This window comes from Haematobia irritans, chromosome 5, assembly GCF_050003625.1.
Source record: "Haematobia irritans isolate KBUSLIRL chromosome 5, ASM5000362v1, whole genome shotgun sequence".
Classification (NCBI taxonomy): domain Eukaryota; kingdom Metazoa; phylum Arthropoda; class Insecta; order Diptera; family Muscidae; genus Haematobia; species Haematobia irritans.
This window is the reverse complement of record NC_134401.1, coordinates 8,648,684-8,655,871: the sequence shown is the minus strand read 5'-3', so window position 1 is coordinate 8,655,871 and position 7,188 is coordinate 8,648,684.

Genomic DNA, 7,188 nt, shown 5'->3' with positions numbered 1-7,188 from the left:
AAACTTATGGTGTTTTGTACTTAATTTCATTTTTACATTTAAGGCCGGTATTAAGTTGGCATTATCGCTTTAAAATGACCCTGTTTTGCCTTTTACTTTTCTTTAATAATTAATAAAATAAACTTCTTCAATTATTTTAGCTGCAGATCTCGAACTTAATGCCCGCTTTTATATTTGAAGGTGTCCGTCAACTCCTTTTGGACTACTTATTAATAAAGAGAAATAAACTTTATTTTTATACATTTTACTGTTTAATTTTTCACTGTTTCCTACATTTTTCATTTTACTGTCCCAACTCTAAAAAGAGTATAGTGCCCTTTCGTTATTTTTATGAAGATCCCTTTGTAATTTTTGTATATTTTCCACCGTTTTTTTAAATTTCCTTTGCCTGAATATTTTGACTTACTTCTCGTACGTTCCGATTTCTTTTAACAAACCAAGAAAAAATTGTGCCCATAATACCAAAATGATAAACAAAACACGTGTCCATACATACATAAAATGATGCTTTTGTTTATATCGGAACATATGAAAAACATATTTTCCTAACAGTGTATAGACTGCAAGATGGTTGAATGTACATCTGTTTCGGAATTACCACATTCCTCATCAGCATCAGCGTTGCCAGAATTGTTTCACCAAAAACCGCTAGATTTGTCCAAAAAACTAGCCAAAAAAAGCTAAAAAATTTAAAAAAATAGCTAGAAAAAAAGCTAAATTTTTTTGTATCAAAAGTCACATTTTTGAATTAAAATTTAGCAAACTTAAAGGCTTTATTTCACTTAAAAAGCATAATATTTTAATTGTATTAAATTTAATTCCATTTCTGTGAGACTGTAAGAAAATCTAAGTCATATTAGCTCTGTTGGCGTACTCGATACATTTTGATTACTATCACAAATGTTTTCTGGAAGTCCTTCGTTTATATTTCCTTGTAAAAACATTTTTCTCAGTGAACTTGCAATTGTCAGTTGGTTAATCATGTCACATAGAACTGCATTAGAAAATGTCACATAGAACTGCATTAGAAAATATCTATATATTTCGTTTTAACTGAATTAATGATAAATTCGTGAACGTGTACACTTCTCCTAATTTTACCCAAGAGAATAAAACCCATTATAACTGTCTTGCAAGTTTATAATGAATAACTTTTATTCGAAAATTTCCCAAACCTACTGTTGTCCAATTTTCGTAAATGTAAATCCATCATCACTACGAATTTTTTATTGCATTTTTTGGTGTTAAAAAAAATAATACCACATTCAAAACTTTATTTCCTTAATTATTTCTATGTTCGGTTCCAAAGATTTTGTACACTAATGATTTTTGTATTGATTCCGAGTCAAATTTGAATTTATTCGTTTTCTCAGCTTTTTCTTCATGAGCTATCACAGTGCTTTAAAAACGTGCTAACGAAAACTTAAATTTTCAAATTCAGACTCGACTTTAAGTAGAAATTAGATAAAAACGAAGTTTTATCCATATTTCAATAGGAACATGCCGAAAATAAAAAAGCCAAAAATAGCTAAAAGGGTCATGAAAAAAAGCCAGAAAAAAAGCTAAAAGCTAAATGCATTTTTTTCCCGCTAAACGTCTTCAAAAAAAAAGCCAAATCTAGCGGGAAAAAAGCTAAATTGGCAACGCTGATCAGCATCATCTACTTGCAGCAAAACTATCAACCAATTATCAGAATAAATTCGGGTAACCCAAAGTGAACAAGTGTTTGTAACACCCAGAAGGAGACGAGATAGACACAGGGTGTCTTTGGCTATAATGGTCAGGGTGGGTCCCTGAGTCGATATAACCATGTCCGTCTGTCCGTCCGTCCGTCTGTCTGGGAACACATTTTTGTGATCAAAGTCTAGGTCGCAATTTAAGTCCAATCGCCTTCAAATTTGGCACATATTCCTAATTTGGGTCAGAATAGAACCCTATTGCTTTTGGAAGAAATCGGTTCAGATTTAGATATAGCTCCCATATATATCTTTCGCCCGATATGCACTAATATGGACCCAGCAGTCAGAGTTTTATACCGATTTGCTTGAAATTTTATACAAATATAACAATTAGTCGTATAGTAAAGAGTGCAAAATTTGATTGAAATCGGTTCAGATTTAGATATAGCTCCCATATATATCTTTCGCCCGACATGGACTTATATGGCCCCAGAAGCCAGATTTTTGGCCGAATTTGGTTGAAATTTTGCAATAGGAGTCCAATTAGTAGTATAGTCAAGTGTGCAAAATTTGATTGAAATCGGTTCAGATTTTGATATAGCTCCCATATATATCTTTCGCCCGATATGAACTAATATGATCCTAAAAGCCAATTTGGCCCAATTTGGTTGAAATTTTGCACAGGGAGTAGATTTAGCATTGTAGCTATGCGTGCCAAATTTGGTTGAAATCGATTCAGATTTAGATATAGCTCCCATATATATCTTTCGCCCGATATGCACTTATATGGACCCATAAGCCAGAGTTTTATACCGATTAGCTTGAAATTTTGCACAAGGGGTACAATTAGTAGTATAGTCATGTGTGCCAAATTTGATTGAAATCGGTTCAGATTTAGATATAGCTTCCATATATATTTTTCGCCCGATATGGACTTTTATGGCCCCAGAAGTCAGAGTTTTGGCCCTATTTGGTTGAAATTTTGCACTAGGAGTACAATTAGTAATATAGTCATGTGTGCCAAATTTGAATCGGTTCAGATTTAGATATAGCTCCCATATATATGTTTTTCGGATTTCGACCAAAATGGTCAAAATACCAACATTTTCCTTGTTAAATCGCCACTGCTTAGTCGAAAAGTTGTAAAAATGACTCTAATTTTCCTAAACTTCTAATACATATATATCGAGCGATAAATCATAAATAAACTTTATCGAAGTTTTCTTAAAATTGCTTCAGATTTAAAAGTTTCCCATATTTTTTTACTAAAATTGTGTTCCACCCTAGCGCATTAGCCAACTTAAATTTTGAGTCTATAGATTTTGTAAAAGGCTATCAAATTCTGTCCAAATCGAGTGATATTTAAATGTATGTATTTGGGACAAACCTTTATATATATCACCCAACACATTTGACGGATGTGATATGGTATCGAAAATTTAGATCTACAAAGTGGTGCAGGGTATAATATAGTCGGCCCCGCCCGACTTTAGACTTTCCTTACTTGTTATACCCACCACCATAGAATGGTGACGGGGGTATAATAAGTTTGTCATTCCGTTTGTAACACATCGAAATATCGATTTCCGACTATATAAAGTATATATATTCTTAATCAGGGAGAAATTCTAAGACGATATAACGATGTCCGTCTGTCTGTCTGTCTGTTGTAATCACGCTACAGTCTTCAATAATGAAGCAATCGTTCTGAAATTTTGCACAAACTCGTCGTTTGTCTGCAGGCAGGTCAAGTTCGAAGATGGGCTATATCGGTCCAGGTTTTGATATAGTCCCCATATAAACCGACCTCCCGATTTGGGGTCTTGGGCTTATAGAAATCGCAGTTTTTATTCAATTTACCTGAAATTGGAAATCTAGAGGTATTGTAGGACCACAAATACATGTGCCAAAAATTGTGAGTATCGGTCCATGTTTTGGTATGGTCCCCATATAAAACGACCTCCCGATTTGGGGTCTTGGGCTTATAGAAACCGTAGTTTTTATCCAATTTTTCTGAAATTGGAAATCTAGAGGTATTTTAGGACCATAAAGAGGTGTGCCGAAAATGGTGAGTATCGGTTCATATTTTGGTATAGCCCCCATATAGACCGATTTCCCGATTTTACTTCTTGGGCTTCTAGAATCCGAAGTGTTTATCCTATTTGCCTGAAATTGTAAATATTCTGGTATTTTAGGCTCACAAAAACGTGTATCGGATTAAGTTATTATCGGTCCATTTGGTAATGCCTCCATATAGACCGACTTCACGTCTTGATCACGCACTGATCATGAAAATTGCTTGAAACTCAATGTAAAATTTCCAGATTTTACTTCTACAGATTTAAGATTTCAAATCAAGACGTTATTTTATAATTTTCTTGCACACTTACAAGAGATGTTAATGATTCCTCTAAAACTCAAACAAAAATGGTTCTTATAAATCCAGAATCTGATATAGTCCTCATAGGTGAAATCTTTAAATTTATCTTCGGGAAGTGTCCTCAAGTCCTACTGTAATTTCAAAGGAAACCCTAATATTTGGTTCATGGTGGTGGGTATTTAAGATTCGGCCCGGCCGAACTTAGTGCTGTATATACTTGTTTTTTACTAAAATTGTGTTCCACCCTAGTGCATTAGCCAACTAAAATTTTGAGTCTATAGATTTTGTAAAAGTCTATTAAATTCTGTCCAAATCGAGTGATATTTAAATGTATGTATTTGGGACAAACCTTTATATATATCGCCCAACACATTTGACGGATGTGATATGGTATCGAAAATTTAGATCTACAAAGTGGTGCAGGGTATAATCCTTCCTTACTTGTTTTTTGTTTACGTTAGTTAAATTAACTAAAACCGAGAAAAAAAAAATAAACTCAAATGAAGCATAATGATTAACTAAATTCGTATCTTCCACAATATAGTTCAGAATTTCTTTAAATTTGTAAATTTTACCAAAAATGCGTCCATCATGAACTTCGTATATCGCTAAAGACATTCTTGCAATATTGAACTCCAAGTTTTTTCTTCAAACTACAAAATTTTCTTTAACAAGTGAAAAAACTAAACAACGTTTGTAATACTGTTTAGTTAAAATTTTCTACAAATATTCAAAATTTTCTAAAATTAACCGAAACTTTTCTTCCTGGTGGGTTCACTGTTTTTTCAGTGTATAACCGACGTTGCGGTCGAAGCGCTGTTTTGATAAAATCTTAATAAAGGCAACGACTCATACTTTAAACTTATAATTTAAAATTGTCTGCCAAAAAATTTAATAGATTAAAAATTTTCATACACTGCAAAAACAGTGAACCCACCAGGAAGAAAACTTTCGGTTAATTTTAGAAAATTTGGAATATTTGTAGAAAATTTTAACTAAGGTTAGGTTAGGTTAGGTGGCAGCCCGATGTATCAGGCTCACTTCGACTATTCAGCCCATTGTGATACCACATTGGTGAAATTTTAACTAAACAGTATTACAAACGTTGGCATCACGCCGATGTCATAAAAATAAGTAAATATTTTTCGACAAATTCAAGAAAACTAATTAGACAGAACTAAGTTTTTTTAATTGTTAAAGAAAATTTTGTAGTTTGAAGGAAAAACATAGAGTTCAAAATTGCAAGAATGTCTTTAGTGACATACGAAGTTCATGATGGACGCATTTTTGGTAAAATTTACAAATTTAAAGAAATTCTGAACTATTTTGTGGAAGACACGAATTTAGTTAATCTTTATGCTTCATTGGAGTATATTTTTTTCCTCGGTTTTAGTTAATTTAACTAATGTACACAAAAAAATATTAGAGTAAAGGAAACTTTCTCCAAATATAATAATTCCATGAACTAAAATAAAGTTAAATTGGCTTTAGTGAAATGGAGAGTTCACTTGTTTTTTGAGTGTAAAAAAGAACTTTTGTTACTACAAAGTAGGCTATAAATCATATTTTTCTTACGTTCCACAAAGCCGGCAGGGAATTGAACTGGGTGACGCCGACGCAAACTGAATGATATTTGAGAGAAGCGCCGATAAGAACTGCATGATATGAGAGAAATTTTCTTCATGACTGCCACATACTGACTCAGTTTCGCTTCACAGTTTCGTTCTCCCGTATTTTCATTCTCTCTGTTCCGTTTTTCTATGGTACTAATGAAGAGATTCTGCCAATTTTATTTATCATATTAATTTACCTGGAAATTAGCCTTATACCTTGATGGTTACAAATTTCAAAGATTTGGGTCCTAAATTGAATGCAAAAAAAATTTTTGAAGCAAATATTATAAATTTTCATTTTATTAAAATGTCATTATTTTAAAGAAAATTTTCCATAATATTGTGTATAATTTTTGCATAATTTTTCATATTAGGTTAATATTTTTTCATTTTTCTTTATTTATTTATTTTTTAACATCGAAAAAAAAAACACAATTGGATTTAGTCATAAAATTGCATTTGTTTTAAGATAGATATTTTCAATTTACTATATAATGTGTTTGTACTAAATATATGATAGTAGTTGCCAATGCAGTAATCATAGCAAACCAACTTTTGCGACCCATGGCAAGGGGTCCTGAGAGTATCAATGTTATTTTATTCATATACAAATACAATGTTAATTCTTCACACTATCAAAAAAAAAATATCCAGAAAGAGGTTTTAGAATAACACATAAGAGACAAGGCAAAAAAGAAAAAAAAATACCTTCCGATTAAGATGTCTTAGGGAATGATGAGCTGCATTTAAGCTATTTAAACTTAATTCCAAATTGCCAAAACAATATTTGATACGATCACATATCGTATCACTGACATAGAAGTCCAACAATTGTAACACATAATCGAAAACAAGGTCAGTAAGGATTGTCCTAAATGCAAATTTTTCGAATTCGATTATTGTATAGTAGATTCCAGTTCCACATTTGATGAGACCAATTAAACGCCTTAGAAATAATAGTCCTTTGAAAATTTCTTCCAACTCTTTCAATATGCCACATAATTTGCAATGGGCAATTGTCATTGCTTCCATTTGTGAACATAAACAAACTTCCATAGTGTCTTCAAAGTGATTCAAAGTGGAATCATCAGCTAAATCCTGAATACGTCGGTTTATGTAGCAAAATAGATGAGAAATTTTAAATATAATTTGGAAATATTGAAAAGTCCAAAGGTGTGATAATGCCAAAAAATTCGCATGGTAGATTGACAAAATATCTTCTGGTCGTATATATGAAAATAATACGTATAAATAAAGGCAACAGCATAGGCCTATATAGAAATAGTAAAGATGGAAATATCCTTCGATATCTTTGGTTTGGGCAATCTCACGTACGATGTCGATTTCCAATAGCTGTAGTCTTTTTTTCAATTTGATCAAATTCGTTTCGCAAAATAGTTTATGGAGAAATGTTGATGCCGGAGGTAACGAAATCATTAGGAATCTAGAGGTTAGGACATATGCCATTACAGGATTGTTATTAAATCCGTATAATGTTAAAAATATTTTGTTATAA